We start from the raw sequence: 20,561 nt of genomic DNA, 5'->3' as shown, positions 1-20,561 counted from the left end.
CTAAAACTGAGTTCCACCAGGTTCTTAACCTCGGGTACAACATCCCCTAATCTGCCCCCACCTGACCCCCAGTCTCCCAACAGATAAGCCATGGCGCCCCTCACCTGACCTGCGACAGCCGCCTCCAACTTGATGCCCTCCAGTCTCCTCAAGTTCCCCAGAGAGGGTTGAAGGTTTTTTTTTTGGGGGGGGGGGTTATTGAGGTATCATTTATACACCATGTAGTTTACCTATTTTAAATGTACAATTTAGTGATTCAGAGGGATGTTTCTAAATTGCAGATCTGACCATGTCACTGCTGCTTCCCCTAGGCCATGATGCTTCATTGCCCTAAAGGTCAAGATTATATATTTAATCTTATTCTTCCTGGAATGCTATCCTGTCCTACCTATATGACACATTCAGGGACCCTTCCTGTAAACTTTATCTTCTCCACGCTAAAGGGTTTTGCCCCTGTGAACAGGAACTAAAGCTCAGATGTGTGGTCATTGGCAACTAGTGAGTTCGCTTTTTAAAAACAACTTTATTGTGATATGATTTATATACCTTAACATTTTGCCCACTTGAAGTGTAGAAGTATACAGTTAAGTGGCTTTTAGTATATTCTAGTTGTATGACCATCACTACAAAAGATTTTAAAACATTTTCATCATTCCAAAAAGAAACTCCATACTCCTTTTAGGGCACCACCTCCTTCCCCAACCCCATAACCCTAGGCCACTATTAATCTGTGTGGATTCACCTATTTTGGACATTTTTATATAAATGAAATCATACATGATCCTTTATGACTGTTCTTTAACTTAGCATAACAGTTTCAACTTGAGTTCACTTTTAAATGTAGATACTAATGGTTCCATTATACTGGGTAGAATTTTTTTCCCCTCCTGGGCCCCAATCTTTAAAATGAAGGTGTTGGACTAGGTCTTTGACGATGTCTTGAAAGAGATGAGCATGAAAGCTGGGACAGGGACAGGTAGGGCTTCAACCTCAGCACTTCACTACCATTCTCTATCCCGTAAGGCAGCCACCAGAAGTGACCAGACAGTAGCGGAAGAGGGAGTGCCTATGACCCGCAGCAGCTCCCAGGCTAGAGATCTGCTAGGCCCAGAATGTGGGCCCTGTTGCTTCTTGGCCTTTTGGTTAAGATCAAGTACAGAATGTGCACCCAGCTCTATTTCTGGACAGCCTTTTCATCTCGGCCACCCTGCCCCATCCCTCACTGTGGATGTGCATGCAATGAGCTCTGCAACAGAAGCCCCAGCTCAAATGTGACCCCTTCCAGAGAGCTTGCTCGCCTTTCCCGGGAGACAGACAGCTGTCCCAGACACAAGAAAGGGAGCAATGGCTTACTTGTGCTCTTCTAAACCTGCCTATTTGGTGGTGGAGTGCTGCTGCACATTGACAACTTCATGCTTGACCAGTTAACACAGCTCACCTTGGGCAGCTCAGCTCACACAGGTCACATGGTAGCCTAGGCTTAGTCACAAAACATTCCTGCTTTTATATTTTTGTTTCTGGGACTCCTGATAATACAATGTAGGCATTTTATAAACGTCTCCGTTATACTGTCACCTCCATCCTAGCCAACCAGAAGAGGGAAAGATCACGTGGGCGGTTTTTATTAGCTAGGCCTGGATATTGTGTACATCATTTCTGCTCACATTCTATTAGCTATAATTCAGCCGGTAGCCATACCCAACTGCAAAGGACACTGGAAAATGCAGTCTGAATTTGTCCCAAGGAGGAAAAAGAAACAGGCTTAGTAATCACCTAGCTAGTCTTTGCCACACCTCAGAATTTATTTCTCAAAACTAAAAGAACTGTCATCAGAGTGAGTTAAGTGGTTTATACATGATTAAACCATTCCAACATTCTTTACTGCCCTAAATATTTGGAAGGCAGTACTTGCTCCACTTTGCCACCAGTGCCACTAGCATTTGGATTCTTCCCTCTATACTGTAGAGCTGACATAGCTGATTCAGCTGACATAGTATATCTAGGATTGCTGATAAGTGCACCCATTAAAAGGTTTGGCCTTACCAAAATCAGGAAAAGACAAGAAAATTGCAGACCAATGTCTTAAGAATAAATTCAAAAATTCTTAACCAAATACTAATTATATACCCTGATCCAGTTGGACTTAACCCAGGGATATGAGAGTGGTTTTTAACATCAGAGATTAGATCAAGGTTATACATTATATTAATAGAACAAAGTAGCAAATCTACATAGTTACCTCCATGTAAAAAGCATTTCAAATACAGAAAAGGCATACAGCAGGATACAAAGAGCAACAAAAATCTTACGTTTTCAGGACCAATCCAGCAATGAAATTAAGACAGTAATATCTAGGAATGAATTTAACCAAGGAGACACAAGATTTGTATGCTGAAAATTAGAGAACATTGCTGAAAGAAATTAAAGGAGACCGAAATACAAGTTATCCTGTGTTCATATATTAGAAAACTTCATGTTGTCAAGATGTCCATACTACCCAAAATATCTAGATTCAACACAATCCTCATCAAAACTCCAACAGTCTTTTTACAAAACTCGAAATGCCAACCTCAAATTTATATGGATTTGCAAGGGACCCTGAATAACAAAAACAATCTTGAAAAAGAATAAAGTGAAATGGTCAGGCAGCTTTTAACAAGGATGCCAGGTCCCTTCATTGGAGGAAGGGGATAGACTTCTCAAGGGACGGTTCTGGGGCAACTAAATGTCCATGTGCAAAAGATGAAGTTGGGCCCCTACCTTACACCATATATTACTAACTCAAAATGGATCAGTGGCCTATGTTTTCTTAGAAGAAAACAGTAAATCGCCATGACCTGGGATTTGGCACCAGATTCTTAAGCATGTTGCCAAAGGCATGAGTAACAAAAGAAAATATATAGATAAACTGGATGCAATAAAATAAAACTTGTGCATCAAAGGATATTATTTTAAAAAGTGAAAAGACAACTCACAGAATGAAAATATTTGCATATCCTATATCAGATGAGAATGTAGAACTATGCTTCAACAACAAAAAAAAAAATCAAAAATATGGGCAAAGGATTTGATAGACATTTATCCAAAGAAGATATTCAAATGACCAAAAAGCACATGAAAAGTTGCTCAACATGATTAGTTACTAGGGATATGCAAATCAAAACCACAATGAGACACTACTTCATACCCACTAGGATGGCAATAATCAGAAAACAAGCATTGGAGAGGATGTGCAAAGATTAGAACCTTTGCAGATTGCTGGTGGGGATGTAAAGTGGTATAGCCACTGTGGAAAACAGTTTGGTAGTTTCTCAAGGAACTATATACCCAAAAGAATTTAAAACAAAGACAAAACAGATACTTGTACACCAATGTTCATTGCAGCATTGTTTGTGATAACCAAAAGGTGAAAACAATCAAAATGTGCCTCAACACCTCTGTGTTTTATACATGTATTGAAATATTATTCAACTATAATAAAGTGTGAACACATGCTACAATATGGATGCACTTTGGAAACATTCTGGGTGAAATAATCCAAACACAAAAGGACAGATAGTCTATGATTCCACTTACATAGAATATCTAAAATAGACAAATTCACAGGGGGAGGGGAAAATGGGGAGTTATTGCTAAATAGTGCAGAGCTTTTGTTTGGAATGATGAAAAGGTTTTAGAACTAGGTAATGGTGATGGTTGCACAACATTATGAATGTAATTAATGGTACCTAATCATGCAATCGAAAATGGTTTAAATGGCACATTCTGTTATATTTATTTTACAATAAAAAAAGTTTGACCCAACCTAAACTCACATTTCTTTCTGATTTATCATCCCTAGAATCAGTTCCCACACATATTACTGAGACATCTGCCAAGATAAATTATCATTTTTTGTTGTATGTAGGCTTTCTCCTCACAGGTGCAATTCTACTTCCCATGGGACATGCAGGAATCTGAATCCAGGAATGGGTATTAAGGCACCAAGGGATGATAAGGGTGGACATTGAGAAAGGTTAAAGAAATATCAATAATTAGAGGATCCTCAAGTCATGCATTTCAAGTCCCATTTTATTGGGGAGAAAGGGCTGCCTCTTTGACCAAGGGAAGCTGAGGGAGAACTGGGCTTAAAGAATTAATTCAGGTCATTCCTACGCCAGTTTTCAGGGTTCCACTCGTTCTCCAATCGCTGGTCTTTTGGTTTTACTTTAGGTATCTGAAGAGCTTGTGAATTCAACCTTCATTGTAATTCAGCAATCTGTAGGATTAGCTCTATGTCTGATTTCAGGCTAGATCAGTTTTGTGAGTAGAAGAGATTTCTTCAAGCAATCTTCAGAGCAATTTTAGGTTCAGAGTAGAGGGGCACTGTTGGTCCACATCCTAAGCAGTGCTTGGTACTGTCAATTTTGAAGTTGTGCCAATCTGAGGAGCATGAAATCATGTTGCATGTGGTTTAAGCTGGCATTTCCCTGATAACTAGTGAAGCTGAGCACATTTTACTATACTTACTGGCCATTTGGGGATTCTCTTCTGAAATGCTCATTCAGCTCTTTCACATAGTCTACTGATTAGCTTTCTCTTGTTGAATTGTAGGACTTCATTTTATACTCTGGATATTAAATCTTTGATAATTTTAAGAGATATAAATATGTTTTCACATGTAGTATGCCTTTGTACTGTCTGTGGTATTTCTGAGTGAAAAGAATTTTTTTTTTTTTTTTTTTTGGTGGGACCCTTGCCAGTGGCCGGGGACCGAACCGGTGCTGCTGAGGCTGCGGGAAGCCTCGCAACCCAGCGCTCAACCGCTGCGCCACCAGGGGAGGCCCGAAAAGAAATTATTTTTTAACAATTAGGCAAAAATATGCTAATTACCAGAGGAGAAGGGGGAGTGGGGGAGGGATGGGGGCTAATGTGATAGGATAGTGGCACTGGAGCTGTGATTTAGGGTGAATGGAGCATGTGTGCATTTTGAGGTATACTGTACTCCCCAAATTATACAGTTTTATAAACAAATGGCAAATCAACAGAATTTGATATTTTTAAAGAAAGTTATTATTTTTAACAGTCAATTTTATCAATCCTTTTATTGTTAGTAATTCTGGTGGCTTGTTTATGAAATTTTTAGTATTCCAAGTCAAAAAAATATATTCTCCTATGTTATCTTCTTTGCTTTCAAATTTAGTTTTATAATCCACCCATAATTCCTTAAATGTATGACATGAAGTAAATATTCACTTTAGAATTATTTTTCCTTTTGGATAACCAATTATTTTAACACCATTTTGAAAAAACTGAGCTGCTAATGGTGCCCTACATACAGAGCCACAACTTTGGTAATCAATTATGCAAATATGAGACCTCCCTGGTGGCCTAGGGGTTAAGTCTCAGTGCTATCACCGCTATGGCTGTCTCACCCACTGCTCCCGTTGGCACTGTATTTCAGTAAATCTGCCTGTTCTGCTCCCCACTCTGTCTCTGGTGAATCCTCTCACCCCACCCCACTCCCTTGCACCTCTGGCCTACACCCCAGTTCTTCTACGCAGAAAAAAGTATGCAAATATGTGTAGGTCTTCTGAGCTGTTTGTTCCACAAAACTAGTTTTATTTTTAATTGTATTTTTTATTTTAAAATTTATTTTTATGGCCAACAGGCATATGAAAAAATGCTCAACATCACTTATCACCAGGAAATGTGAATCAAAATCACTATGAGATACTACCTCACACCTGTGAGAATGGCCCATATTTAAAAAAAAGCTAGAAAAAAATGCTGGTGAGAATGTGGTGAAAAGAGAACTCTTTTTCACTGCTGGTGAGAATGCAAACTCATCCAGCCCCTGTGGAAAGCTGTGTGGAGGTTCCTCAAAACAGTAAAAATGGATCTGCCCTATGATCCAGCAATTCCACTCCTAGAAATCTACCCAGAGGACACCAAAAAAAAAAAAAAAAACCCACTAATTCAAAAGGAAACCTGTACTCCTATTTTTATTGCATCACCATTTACAATAGCCAAGATAGGAAACAAATGACCCAAAAAAATGAGTGGACCAAGAAGATGTGGTGTATATACACAGTGGAGTACTACTCAGTGATCAAAAGATAAACATGCCATTTGCAGCTACATGGATGGAGCTGGAAAGGAACATGCTGAGCGAAATAAGTCAGAAGGAAAAAGATAAAATTGGATGGTTTCACTTATATGTGGAATATAGAGAAACAAAACAAAGGATCTGAAGAAAGACACAACCTGCAAGCTGACCATAGATCAGAAGCATCAGCAAGGGAGGGGGAAAGAGAGGGGTCAAAATGGGAGGGAAGAGCACAAGGGACTATATACTAATGGATCACGAGTACTATAGTGGTGGGCGAACTATAGGGACTACCCTTGAGGGGAGAAATCAAATACTATACAAAAATGAACAACAATATTAGAAAATAAATTTAAATATTTTTTTAAATTGTAATATTTTATTGAGGAGACATTGATTTACATCACTGTATATGGTTAAGGGTTCATATCTCTTCAGATGTATATTATCAAACCATGCCTACCACACCCACCTCTACAATAGTTCATTTGGGCCTCTCCCTCTGCTTCCCATCCCCAACTTCCCCCTCTAATAGTCTCCATTCAGTCAAATTTCTAGGTTTTCATTTGGTTTATTCTGTTCCTTTGTTTTGTTTCTTTATATTCCACATATGGTAATATAAATAATCTGATATTTGTCTTTCTCCTTTTGACTTATTTCATTCAGCATAATTCCAGTTCCATCCATGTTGTCACAAAGGGTAAGATATCATCATTTGTATAGCTGAGTAGTAGTATATGTGTGTATATATATATATGTATATGTATGTGTATGTGTGTGTGTATATATATATACACACACACAAATCACATTTTTTTTTCATCCTATTTTATGGGGTTTTTTTGTATGTATCTTCATCTTGGTTATATTCCCCATACAATTGCCCCCCCTTATTTTCACCCTAATAATATTTTGACCCTTCCTCTCCCCACCCTTCCCCCCAACCCTGTAGTGTGTCTCTGGTTTATAGTTGCTTGTTGATTTTGATTTTCACTTTGTATTAATTAGTCTTTTTCCTGGTCCCTTATTTAGGTTTTCTAAATTCCTGCTATGAGTGAGACCATCCAGTGTTTTTCTTTTTCTTTCTGACTTATTTCGCTGAGCATGATCCCTTCTAGCTCCACCCATGTTGCTGCAAACTGCATGTGTTTATCTTTTTTGATTGCTGAGTAATATTCCATTGTGTATATGGACCACATCTTCTTGATCCAGTCATCTATTTGGGGGCATTTGGGTTGTTTCCATAGCTTAGCTATTGTAAATAGTGTTGCTATAAATGTAGGGATGCAGGTGCCCTTTGGAATTAATGTTTCTGTGTCATTTGGGTAAATACCTAGGAGCGGAATTACTGGATCATATGCTCTACCTTTAGTCGGTCAAAAAATCTCCACACAGCTCTCCATAGTGGTTGGACCAGTTTGTGCTCCCACCAGCAGTGCAGGAGAGTTCCTTATTCTCCACAACCTCGCCAACATTTGTTGTTGCTAGTTTTTTTAATATGTGCCATTCTCACTGGTGTAAGATGGTATCTCATGGTAGTTTTGATTTGCATTTCCCTGATTACAAGTGATAAACATTTTTTCATATGCCTGTTGGCCATTTGCATCTTCTCTTTGGAAAAGTTTCTTTTTAGCTCTTCTGCCCTTTTTTTGACTGGATTATTTTCTTTTTTTTTTTTTTTGTTGAGTCTCATTAGCTCTTTGTAGATTTTTGTGATCAGTCCTTTATCATGAGTGTTGTGTGCAAAAATTTCCTCCCAGTCGGTGAGGTTTCTCTCTCTTTTTTTTTTTTTTTTTTTTTTGGCTATTCCCTCTTTTGCAGAAGCTCTTTAATTTGATGCAGTCCCAGCTGTTGATCTTTGCCTTCACTATCACTGCTTTGGGTGATGTGTCTGTAAAGATGTCTTTGAGATGCATGTCATGTAGTGTTTTGCTTATATTTCCTTCTATGTATTTTATGGTTTCAGGTCTTATGTCTAGTTCTTTAATCCATTTTGGGTTGGTTTTTGTGCATGGTGTAAGGTAGTAGTCAAGCTTCATTCTTTTGCATGTAGTTACCCAGTTTTCCCAGCACCATTTATTGAACAAACTTTCTTTGCTCCAGTGCATATTCTTTGCTCCTTTGTCAAAGATTAGTTGACCATAAATCTGTGGGTTTATTTCTGGATTTTCTATTCAGTTCCATTGATTGGTGTGTCTGTTCTTGTTCCAATACCATGCAGTTTCAATGATTATGGCTTTGTAGTATAGTTTGAAGTCTGGGACTGTGATGCCTCCATTCCCTTCTTTTTTTTTTTTTCAGGAGAGCTTTGGCTATTTGGGTTTTTTGGTGATTCCATATGAATTTCATCAATAATTGTTCTATTTCTTTGAAGAATGTCATTGAAATTTTTATTGGAATAGCATTGAATCTGTATATTGCTTTTGGTAGGGTGGCCATTTTGATAATGTTAATTCTTCTGATCCATGAGCAGGGGATGTCTTTCCATTTCTTTGTGTTTTCTTCTATTTCTTTTAACAGTGTCTTATAGTTTTCTTTGTATAGGTCCTTTACCTCTTTTGTTAGGTTTATTCCCAAGTATTTGATTTTTTTTTTTTGTTTCAATGATAAAAGGGATGGTTTTCTGATTTCTTCTTCAGATTTATTGTTTGTGTATAGGAAGGCTACTGACTTTTGCATGTTGATTTTGTATCCTGCCACTTCACTAAACTGATTGATTAGTTTAATTAGTTTTTCTGTGGAGGTTTTGGGGTTCTCTATGTATATTATCATATCATCTGCAAATAGTGATAGTTTAACTTCTTCCTTCCCTATTTGGATTCCTTTTATGTCTTTCTCTTGTCTTATTGCTCTGGCTAGGACTTCCAGTATTATATTGAAAAGCAGTGGTGAGAGTGGACATCCTTGTCTTGTTCCAGATCTTAATGGAAATGCTTTCAGCTTTTCGCCACTGAGAATGATACTGGCTATGGGCTTGTCATATATGGCCTTTATGATGTTGAGGTATATTCCTTGTATCCCGAGAATTTCAAGGGCCTTTATCATAAATGGGTGTTGTACTTTGTCAAAAGCTATTGATATTATCATATGGTTTTTATATCAGCATCTGTTGATTTTATATCAGCATCTATTGATTTTATATCAGCATCTATTGATATTATCATATGGTTTTTGTATTTCTTTTTGTTGATGTGTTGGATAACATTGATTGATTTTCAGATGTTGAACCATCCTTGTGTCCCTGGAATAAATCCTACTTGGTCATGGTGAATTATCTTATGGATACATTGTTGGATTCTGATAGCTAAAATTTTATTGAGGATTTTTGCATCAGCGTTCATTAGGGAAATTGGCCTGTAGTTTTATTTTTTTATGTTATCCTTGTTCGTTTTTTATATTAGTGTAATGTTGGCTTCATAGAATGTGTTTGGTATTATCCCTTCCTTCTCAATTTTTTGAAAGAGTTTGTGAAGTATAGGCACTAATTTGTTTCTGAATGTTTGGCAGAATTCATTTGTAAATCCAGCAGGTCCTGGGCTTTTGTTTTGGGGGAGGTTTTTGATTACCATTTCAATTTCTCTGCTTGTAATTGGTCTGTTTAGGTGTTCTATTTCTTCTCTATCTAGCTTTGGGTGATTGTAAGGTTGTAGGAATTTGTCCATCTCTTCTAGATTGTTGAACTTGTTTGCATATAACTGTTCATAGTAGTTACTGATTATTCTTTTGATTTCTGCTGTGTCTGTTGTGATTTCTCCTCTTTCATTTGTGATCCAATTTATTTGTGCTTTCTCCCATTTTTCCTTTGTGAGCCTGGCGAGGAGTTTGTCTATTTTATTTATTTTTTTGAAGAACCAGCTTTTGGTTTCATTTATCTTTTGGATTGTTTTTTTAGTTTCAATTTCATTTATTTCTGCTTTGATTTTTATTATTTCTTTTCTTCTACTGGTTTTGGGTTTTTTGTTGTTGTTCTTTTTCTAGATCTTTGAGCTTTGAGATTAGGTTGTTTCTTTGAGTTCTTTCTTGTTTCTTGATGTGATCCTCTATTGCTATATATTTTCCTCTTGTTACTGCTTTTGCTGCATCCCATATATCTTGGAAATTGGTGTCCTCCTTGTCAATCAACTCAAAGTATTTTTTAATTTATTCTTTGATCTCCTCATTAGTCCAGTGGTCTTCTGGTAGTGTGGATTTCAATCTCCATGAGGTAGGAGAGTTCCTTGCCTTCTTTTTATGGTTTATTTTTAGTTTGATGCGTTCATGGGCAGAGAAGATGGTTGGTATGATTTCAATCTTGGTGTATCTGTTGATGTTTGTCTTGTTTCCCAGTACAAATACCATACTGCTTTGATTACTATAGTTTTATAGTTTAAGTGATACCTCTATTCTTCTTTATTTTTGTCAGGATTGCTTTGACTATTCAGGATCTTTAATGGCTCCATGTGAATTTCAGTATTATTTGCTTTATTTCTTTGAAGAATGCAATTGAAATTTGATAGGGATTAAGTTGAGTCTATATCTTGCTTTGGATAAGATGACTATTTTAATAATGTTAATTTTTCTAATCCATGAGCAAGGACTATCTGCATTTCTTTGTGTCTTCTATTTCTTTTAATAATGTCTTAGAGTTTGGTTATACAGTTATTTCACTGCCTTCATTAAGTTTATTCCTAAGTATTTAATTATTTTGTATGTGTAATGGGACTGTAAATGGAATTATTTTCTTTATTTTTTTCTCTTCTAATTAAGTTTTTGCATATAAGGTCACAACAGGTATTTTTTGTATATTGAATTGGTAGCCACTAAGCTAGTTTTCTATTCTTGTGCCAACAGTACAGTTCTAATTACCATAGCGTTATTTAAAAAATTTGTACATTTGATAGAGTAAATACTCCTACATTGTTCTTTTTCAGAAGTTGTGGCTATTGAGGGCCTTTTTTTATTTCTATATATTTTTTGGAATCAGTCAGTTTCCACAAAAACAACCAGCACCCATCAAGATTTCAACTGGGATTTCATTGATTCTATAGATCAGTTGGAGATAACTGACATCTTTATAATAGTAATTCAACAGGCTATGAATGTGGTATGTTATCCATTTATTTACATCTTGTTTAATTTCTCTTTTAAAAGTTATATAGTTTTTTCCACAAAGGACTTATATGTTAGATATATTTCTAATTTATTTTTACATGTCACTTAAATGTTAATCAAAAACTTTTATTTTCTATTTGTTTCTGCTTGTATATAGAAACATGTATAGATGTTCGTAAATTAATGATGTTTATAAATGGATTTTGTACCCAGAAAATTTTAATCTTGTTTGTTTATGTTTATTATTACTCTTTCTCTGATATTATCAAGATGCTGGCACAGGGGCCTCCTTGGTGGCACAGGGGTTAAAGTCTCCACGCTATCAAGATACGCCAACCACTGCAGCATGAGTTTGATCACGGGCCAGGAAGCTAACCCACACAGTGCAGCAGACCTCTCCTGTCTTGCCCACTACTACACTCAGCAGTGTATTTCAGTAGACCCTCCTGTTCTGCTCCCCACTCGGTCCCTGGTGAATCCTCTCACCCCCTGCACCTCTGGCCTACACCCCAGTTCTTGTACGCATAAATAAATAAAAATAAATCTTTTTTGAAATGATGCTGGCACTTCTCTCTTGATTTTTTAAACAAATATTTTGTATTTTTAATTATTTTCTGTTGCTTTTGAATTCCTCAATCTGACTTTCAACTTGCTTATTTTTATCTGTCTTCATGCTATTTATCCTATAAATTGTATTCTTTATTTCAACTATAGAGTTTCCATAGCTAATTTTCCAAGTTTCTGTGCCTGAGGGACATGGTAAGGGAATATTGCACAGAGAATATGATGGTGAACTTTCTGGAGAAATGAGTAGGGCTTTGCCAGATAAGGAGAGGGAGGAGAATCAATGTGAGGGTTCAGCAGTAGCTAAGACCTGGACACCAGACAGAAAGCCCAGCTTGTCCTGCTGGGAATGACTGGAACATTGGAAGTAGGGTGGGAGGGAGATGAAATGGAAACTGCAGGGCTTTATACTTTATAGGGCCAGGGTCGTTGTGGCTAGTGGAGAGAGCCCTGACTTGTGAGCCCTGCAGATTACAGTGACCTTTGGAAAGATCGCAGCTTTAAGACAATTTTGGAGGGCACCCAGCCCTCTGAGATGGACAGATTCCCGTCCACCCCATGCTCCAGATAAATTCCTCTATCCTTGGCCACCAGCCAGGAGTTTCCTCCTTTATTTCTTGGGAAGGAAGGTAAATGGAAAAGGGGAAGGAGACTTAGGCTCAGAAAAGTCACCCTAGAGAAACTGTGATTCGATCTGGATTTTGTGGGATGCTAGTGGCAGGGGTGGCAGTAGGAATAGAATGATTCAAATAAGGAAGAGTAGAAAAAGGCAGCCATGATAAAGGCTGCATCTGTGTGTGATAGAAAGGTGTTGGGGAAGCGCCAAAAGTCTACTTTTGAACAGAAAGGCCTAGTCTGGAGAGATTTGGGAACTGAGGCTGGTTACCCTGGAGTTGCCTCTAGGGCAACTTTTGAGAAAAGCCACTGCAGATCTTAGGCGCCTCTCTCCTCCTGACTGCCCCCCTGCCTCCTTCCTAGTGGTTTCCTGGCACTGAGGCCCAAGACTTCTTTAAAACTCTTCCACCGTCCTTAAAGAAAGAGTGCCTCTTGCTCCAGATGGGTAGTCCCCGGGGCCTCGATAGGTGTGAAACCTCCTTGGATGCCCTGTTCCACTGACAGATTTTGTAGTGCCTCCTTCCCCTGATGGGGCCCACATAGAATTCTTTCCAGGATTTTGAACAATAGGATGTCTTTGGGATTTTCTGATGTAGATTTACCTCTGAAAGGGGAAAGATAGTTCTTAAATAGATATAGGACTGAGTGGAAGTATGTGGAGGGCTTAGAAGTTGCATCCTCAAGGTAGTAGGGATGTATGAATAATGTCCTTATGATGGCCTTGATCCAAAGTGAGATTTTGGGGAAGGGGGTTTCTGAAGACCAGAGTCAGGGAAGGTAGTTCAAACAGGTCTAGAAACCAGAGACAGAGAAGCATCTGTGTGTCCCCCACAGTATAGAGGGTAGATGGCCTGGTTAGGACCCAGGTTTTCCACCAGAATAGCCTTCAGAGAAGGAAAAACTTTCTAGAGGCCTTCAGATATAAATAAGTCTACAAAGATTATGAAAATGAAAGCCACAAGGCTACAAGAATATGACAAAATGCTCAAACAACATATCCATCAGATAAATACAAATTAAAACAAGATTAGATGTCATTTCATACCTAATAGACTAGTGAAAAAAATTTCAGATGGATAAGGCCAAGTGTTAGAGTGTCCATACACATGCACATGTATATGTTTAACTCTAGGAATCTTCACGAATTGGTGGTGGCAGTGAAGATGGAGCAGCCATTTTTAGAAACCTTAATTAAATTAAGAATAGACTATGAACCAGCAAATCTGCTCCTTCTAATACATCCCAAAGAAATTCTCCCAAAGGTGCATAAGGAGACATGTTTAAGGATGCTGATAACAGCAAAAGTTGTGTTAGCAAAGAATTGGAAGCAATCTGAGTGTATTTCTGTAACCAGGCAGCCAAGGCATATCCAGGGACCCTAAATTGTTAAAGAGTGCACATTCTAAAAGTGTTTGGCCATTGCACACACAAAGACAAAGGAGAGAACATCTGAAAAACCCATTCAACAAATTAACTGACCAATACTCTTCAAAAGTATCAAGGTCGGGAAAGACTGAGTAGCTGTCACAAATTAGAGGATACAACTAATAGTGATGTGGAATACTAGAACAGAAAAAAAATGGGGGGGGGGGAACTGGTAAACCCTAAGTAAAGTTCAAGGTGAAATTTTAATAGATCAGTTAATAGTATTATATCAATGTCAATTTCTTCGTTTTGATAATTGTACTGTGATTATCATAAAATGGCAACATTTGGGGAAGCAGGGTGAAGAGTATATGAGAATTATTTGTATTAGTTTTGCAATTTTTTTATGTCTGAAATTATGACAAAACAAAAAGTTAAAAAATGTAAGAATTAAAAGTGCATATCACCACATAAATCAAGTAAGAAACAGAAGGAAATAAATAACATAATATCCTTAGATAAATTATATATATTTTTTTAAAGAGGCATGAATTTTTATTTATTTATTTGTTTGTTTGTTTGTTTGTTTATACATGCACTGGGTACAGTCAGAAGCGCGGGAGGGTGAGAGAATTCACCAGAGCCAGAGCGGGGAGCAGAGCAGGCAGAAGGACCAAAGTACACTGCTGAGGGGAGCAGCGGGCGGCAGGAGAGGTCTGCGCGCCATGTGGGACCGTCCTCCGGTGGCCGGGGAGCAGCCGGGGATCGAACCGGCGCCGCAGAGGCCGCAGAGGCTTCGCAACCCAGCGCTCAACTGCTGCGCCACCGGGGAGGCCCTAGATAAATTATAAATACATACAAACAAAATAGTTTACATTTAGAAATTAGTTTGATTCCTGAGAATGGTCAATAGGAATAAAAGAGAATCAATGAATTGATCAATTCAAGAGGACAGGAAACTTGGAAGTGTTTCTGGAGATGGTGGTATTGATTTGGACCTGGGAAGGGACTTGGGAGGACTACGGGGTAGTAGGAAGCCATGACAGTGGCAGAATGTGGCAGATAGACTAGATGGAACTTGGAGGTGGTACCAAGAGTCTACCTTGGTCTCAGCAGAAGGACCTCGTCCAAAAGCGTTGGAAGTTGAGGCTGGTTATGGTGGACGCTGGGAGTATAGGAACCCCCCCCCCTGCAAGTGTTATTACCATAGTACACCCACCTCCTGGCAGTCTCACTCCTGCCATTTCATCTCCTCAATCACTGCCAGGAGATGCTGCTGGGTCTGTGCCTCTTTTCCACCCTCTACCTGGTATTTAGGCCTCCTTATAGTCTAAGGAACTCCTGGTCCCCTGAATAATGGCCTCCAATGTGTTGTCCTGTGGATCAATTCCAGACAGGGTGGTAGACAAAAAGGTCAGGCCTTTTTTCTAGACTAGAACTTAAGGTCAGTCTGGACCAGGGGCCAGTGCATTCATTAATCCCTGCTTCCCTTGCTGTAGACCTCAGGGTCCTCAGCTGGGTCTGTCTTCCTATTGGTATGTATGGCCAATCACCTGGTCAATTGCTAGTTGGCCAGGGACAGCCCCAATATCAACATTTCTACACAAACCAACCACTGCAGATAAAAAATTGAGGCCCAAGAGGAGCAAAAAGGGGTCCAGAAGAAGCAGACAAATTGGAGGGATACTCAGAGGAGAGGAGTCACCCTCCCAGGGACTTTTGGATTTCCTGGGTGCAAATCCAGCTTCCACCAATTACTGACAGTGTGATTTTTGACAAATGACTTAATTTCTTATGGCCTCAGTTCCCACCTCCTTATATTGAAGGAGAATAACAGAATAATAGTATTTATCACAGAGGTGATCCTGACAATTAAATGAGACTATATATCTGAGAAAGTAATTTCTCAATAAATGTTAGCTGCTATTACTGTCATTAGATGTTCATAGTTCTGACAGAACTAGAGCAAGACTACCTACAGCACAGAGGAAAGAGAAATTGAGAATAGTGACAGAGAGGGGGAAAAAGGATGGAAGAAAAAGATGGAAGGGCAGGAGGACAGAAGGGGAAAGAGAATGGCGAAGTAACAACTAAGAAAGTAAAATCAACTGTGTTCTTTTTTTTTTTTAAAGATTTATTTATTTTTATACAAGAACCGGGGTACAGGCCAGATGTGCGGGAGGATAAGAGGGTTCACCGGAGACAGAGCAGGAACAGAACAGGCAGACTGAAGAAATACACTGCTAAGGGGAGCAGCGGGCGCGACAGGAGAGGTCTGCTGCACCATGTGGGTTTCTCCCCGGCCGGCAGGGATCAAACCCGCGCTGCAGAGGCTGCGGACAGCTTCACAGTACGGAACTCAACTGCTTGCGCCACCAGGGAGGCCCCAACTGTGTTCCTTTTAACAGCACCTAATAATAGATGTCAATGATGCTGACAATAAAGATAAGATCTTCACTAAGTTCTGTGTCACTAAAAGAATAGTCAAAATAGAAGATTGACTCTAACAAAAATTTAAATGTTATATATATGCCCACAAAACAAAGCATCTTGACAGCAGAAGCGAAGTAAAAACCAGATTAAGTGGAGTGATTTCCAGAGAAAGTCAGGGGAGTGCCACATGGTACAACCCCCACAGAGCTGCTCCCATGTCACCACAATAACTGCTGGATTTAGAAGCTCACAGAGGGACTCATGTGAATACTGTATGTACTGTTTAAATATAGTTTTAAAATATTTGAAATCTGGCTTTTAAAAAGTTGTAAATGCTTGTTAGAGATATTTTATAGACACTTCTATCAATATTTTAAAAATGATACCTATCAATAACTCCCAAGCCTGGAGCAGATCAATTCATAGCACTATAGGGTATCTAAGCACACAGGTTGGGAAACTCCTCTTCAAAAAGGAAGGGCTTGTATTTTTGCCCTTGGGGGCTTCTGATTTGAAGAAACATACATGCATACATACATAATGTTTATTTATTTTTGCCTTTTCTTTTTACACTTAATGCTGTGATGAACATCCCCTTATACATCTGTTGTATTTCCCTGGGGGTTACTATGCCCAGGGACAGAATGGTTCAGTCATGTACTATGTACATTGTATTTGACCAGATAAATAGCTGCCAGACAGCTCTTCAGAGTAGCAGTGCCAGTTCACACTGGTAGCAGTCATGTGGGTTGTTGGTCCTCACATTCTCACCAGCACTTGGTATTATTCAGCTTTCTAATTTTGTCAGTGTCACATCCCGTTGTGATTTTAATTTCTCAGATTTCCAATGATCTTGAACTCCTCATCATATGGCTTTTCAAATTTTTTTTTTAATTTTGCAAATTGCCTATGCTAAATTTTGCTCAATTTTCTATTGGGGCTGTTGTTCTCTTCTTGTTGATCCATAGGAGGTATTTGTAAATTCTAGCTATTAAATTCTTTGTTGATTTAGATATTGCAAATATCCTCTCTCAGTCTGTCTTACCTTTCTAGGCAGTATCTTTCGTTGAGCAAAAATTCTTAAAGTTAGTCAAATTATTATGTTGTTTTTCATTTTAATAATCTTTATTTTTTTTAAGTTAAATTAAGAAAATTCTGTGGCTCAGTATAAAAAAAAAGTGTTTAACTGGTGATATAATTTTTTTTCTTTGAGTTAATCAAACCAATCAACTCTTTATCATATGGATTATAGACTTATAATTTTATCTACTAAGTCATTCCAAACCCCCTAGATCACAAAGATATTTGTTGTAGTTTATAGGGTTAAAACTCAGTCTCTTCTTTGCCTTGCACACAGGAATGCAAAGTTTTGAACAGATAAGGGGAACTAAAGGGTTACCTTGGGAATTGGCCCAGAGACCTTGGAGAGATAGGGGAACCAAATCATTGTTATTGAAGCAGGGCTATAGTACCCTCCTATGGCCATTAAAGGCTGATGTAAATTCTAAAAAATGCAAGAATTAATCACAGACTGACACTTTAGTAGATAGCAGCCAACACAGACCTGTGTCCTAAATCTCAGAAAGCCCTCAAGTTCAGAAGATAAGAAGTACTTCAGGGCCTCCCTGGTAGCTCAGCGGTTGAGCGCTGGGTTGCGAAGCTGCCCGCAGCCTCTGCAGCGCTGGTTCGATCCCTGACTGCTCCCCGGCCACCGGAGGAGGGTCCCACATGGCGCACAGTCCTCTCCTGTCACCCGCTGCTCCCCTCAGCAGTGTACTTCGTCATTCGGCCTGCTCTGCTCCCCCGCTCTGGCTCTGGTGAATTCTCTCACCCTCCCGCGCTTCTGACTGTACCCAGTGCTTGTATAAATAAATAATAAATAAATAAATCTTTAAAAAAAAAAAAAAAGAAGTACTTCAAACTTCCCTCGCTGAGCAGACACTCTGGTCTCACCCATTTCTCCAGCAGGGTAATCAATAAATCTGTCTTTTCTACTTTCCATAAGGTCTCTAGTGAATTCGTGCATGCATGCACACACACATACACACACGCACACACACAAACACACGCACACCCCTACTTCCCCCCATCCCCTGCAACCTGGTGGCCCTTCAAAGACATTTGATTGCCTTCTCACAGCAATATCCTCCTATATCAAAGTTTTATTTTTCATATTTAGTTCCTCTACCCAAAGTTTATTTTTGTAGGTGGTGTGAGGTAGGGGTCTAGTTTTATGTTTCTCCATGTCATGAATCAGTTCTTTAAACACCGTCTAATAAACAACTTTCTTTTCTCCATTGATTTATTAAGCACTAGGTTCCTTTTTATACACAGGTCTGTATCTATGCTGTATTCTACTGGTCTACTTTTTTGGGTTTTGTGCCAGTGCCACACTGTGTATATCATTAAATCCAAAGAAACAAGAAATATTATAATGATAAGGCAGAAATAAACAAAATACAAATGAAAGATAATCATGAAAATGAACCAAACCAAAAACACCTCTTTGAAAACACTATTAAGCAGGCAAACGTCTGACAATAGTGATGAAGAAGAAAAGAGAGAGAAAATTTAAAAACCAAGACACAGAATGAAAAGGGGGCAATAATGATGGACCCAAAAAAAAGATGTTTTAAGAATTATGAACACTATGCCAATGTATTTGTTGTTCTAGATGCTTGGCGAGATCCAGTTACACACACCCCAACTGGCCAACAGCATATGGTTAATTTGCAAGGAATATGTCTATCTGATGTTAGTAGGTACACAAGGGTTATGGAGGAAGGCACATACTCGGTGAGACATCCCATGGCAACAGGGAGTCATTTCATAAGATAAGGCATAATTGGCTTGACGTCAATTTCAATGGCAGCAAAGAGCAGGTCTAATGAGGCTAAATGAACATGGTGGGGGAGAGGCAGAATGGATGGCTTCAGTGGCAAGGAGGAAATAATCCATTTGCCATCAAGAGACAGGGACACTAGGACTGGGAAACAGAAGGGGCCACAGTATGGTTAGTGGTGATCTCAGTAGACTCAGTGTAACACCCATGATTCTTTTCTAGGCTGAGGATGGCTGAGGTTTGCTCAAGCACTCACTTTTTCCAACAGTCAAGATTTTGGTCTTTGTTTTTAAACTACAGAGGTAATTTTCAAGACATGGCCCAATACGGAACTATACTTCTAAGGCCTGAGGATCTGGTCTTTTCTTTTGGAGTCACTTGAGCCTCATTTCCTGCTTTCTCCACTGATTATTTTTAAAGATTTATTTTATTTATACAAGAGCTGGGGTATAGGCCAGAGGCGCAGGAGGGTGAGAGGATTCATCAGAGACAGAGCAGGGAGCAGAACAGGCAGACAGACCGAAAGCACTGCTGAGGGGAGCAGTGGGCGAGACAGGAGAGGTGTGCCGCACCATGTGGGTATTTCCCTGGCCGGTTGGGAATCGAACCCGTGCTGCAGAGGCAGTGGACAGCCTCACAGCACTGCTCTCAACCCACTGCACCACTGGGGAGGCCCTCTCCACTGATTTTTTAATTTTTATTGCGAACTGGGCTGATGTACCAAGAGCTGCATTTGGAATCCTTCAGGAATGTTGCTCAGCAGTCCATGGACAAAACTTTGGAGAAATGACCACTCACAGGTGCCTTCAGAACCCTCCAACTCAGAAATTTTTCTGTCATATCATCTACTTGATTTTACTAATCTTTTGGGTATTGTGGTGTGTCTTTACATCTATTGTTCTTGGACCATCTGATTAATAAGGCCTAGATTCTTTTTTTTCCTTTTTTTTTCTTATAAATTTTATTTTTATATTCCCCATACAATTGCGACCCCCTTATTTTGACCCCAATTCCTACCTTCCCCACACCCCACACCCCATAGAGTGTCTCTGGCTCATAGTTGTTTGTTGATTTTGATTTTTACTTTCTTATACTTATTCTTTTTCCTGGTCCCTTATTTAAGTTATCTAGATTTCTGCTATGAGTGAGACCATCCGGTATTTTTCTTTTTCTTTCTGGCTTATTTCGCTGAGCATGATCCCTTCCAGCGCCATCCATGTTGCTGCAAATTGCATGTGTTTATCTTTTTTGAATGCTGAGTAATATTCCATGGTGTATATGTACCACATCTTCTTGATCCAGTCATCTATTTTTGGGCATTTGGGTTGTTTCCAAAGTTTAGCTATTGTAAACAGTGCTGCTATAAGCGTAGGGGTGCAGGTGCTCTTTGGAATTGATGTTTCTGTGTCCTTTGGGTAAATACCTAGGAGTGGAATTGCTGGATCATATGGAAGCTCTATGTTTAGTAGGTCCAGAAATCTCCACACAGCTCTCCACAGTGGTTGGACCAGTTTGCACTCCCACCAACAGTGCAGGAGAGTTCCTTTTTCTCCACATCCTCGC

This window comes from Talpa europaea (genome assembly GCF_964194135.1).
Source record: "Talpa europaea genome assembly, chromosome: X".
Lineage (NCBI taxonomy): Eukaryota > Metazoa > Chordata > Mammalia > Eulipotyphla > Talpidae > Talpa > Talpa europaea.
The sequence above is the reverse complement of the archived record's forward strand: the minus strand, read 5'-3'. Positions refer to the sequence as shown.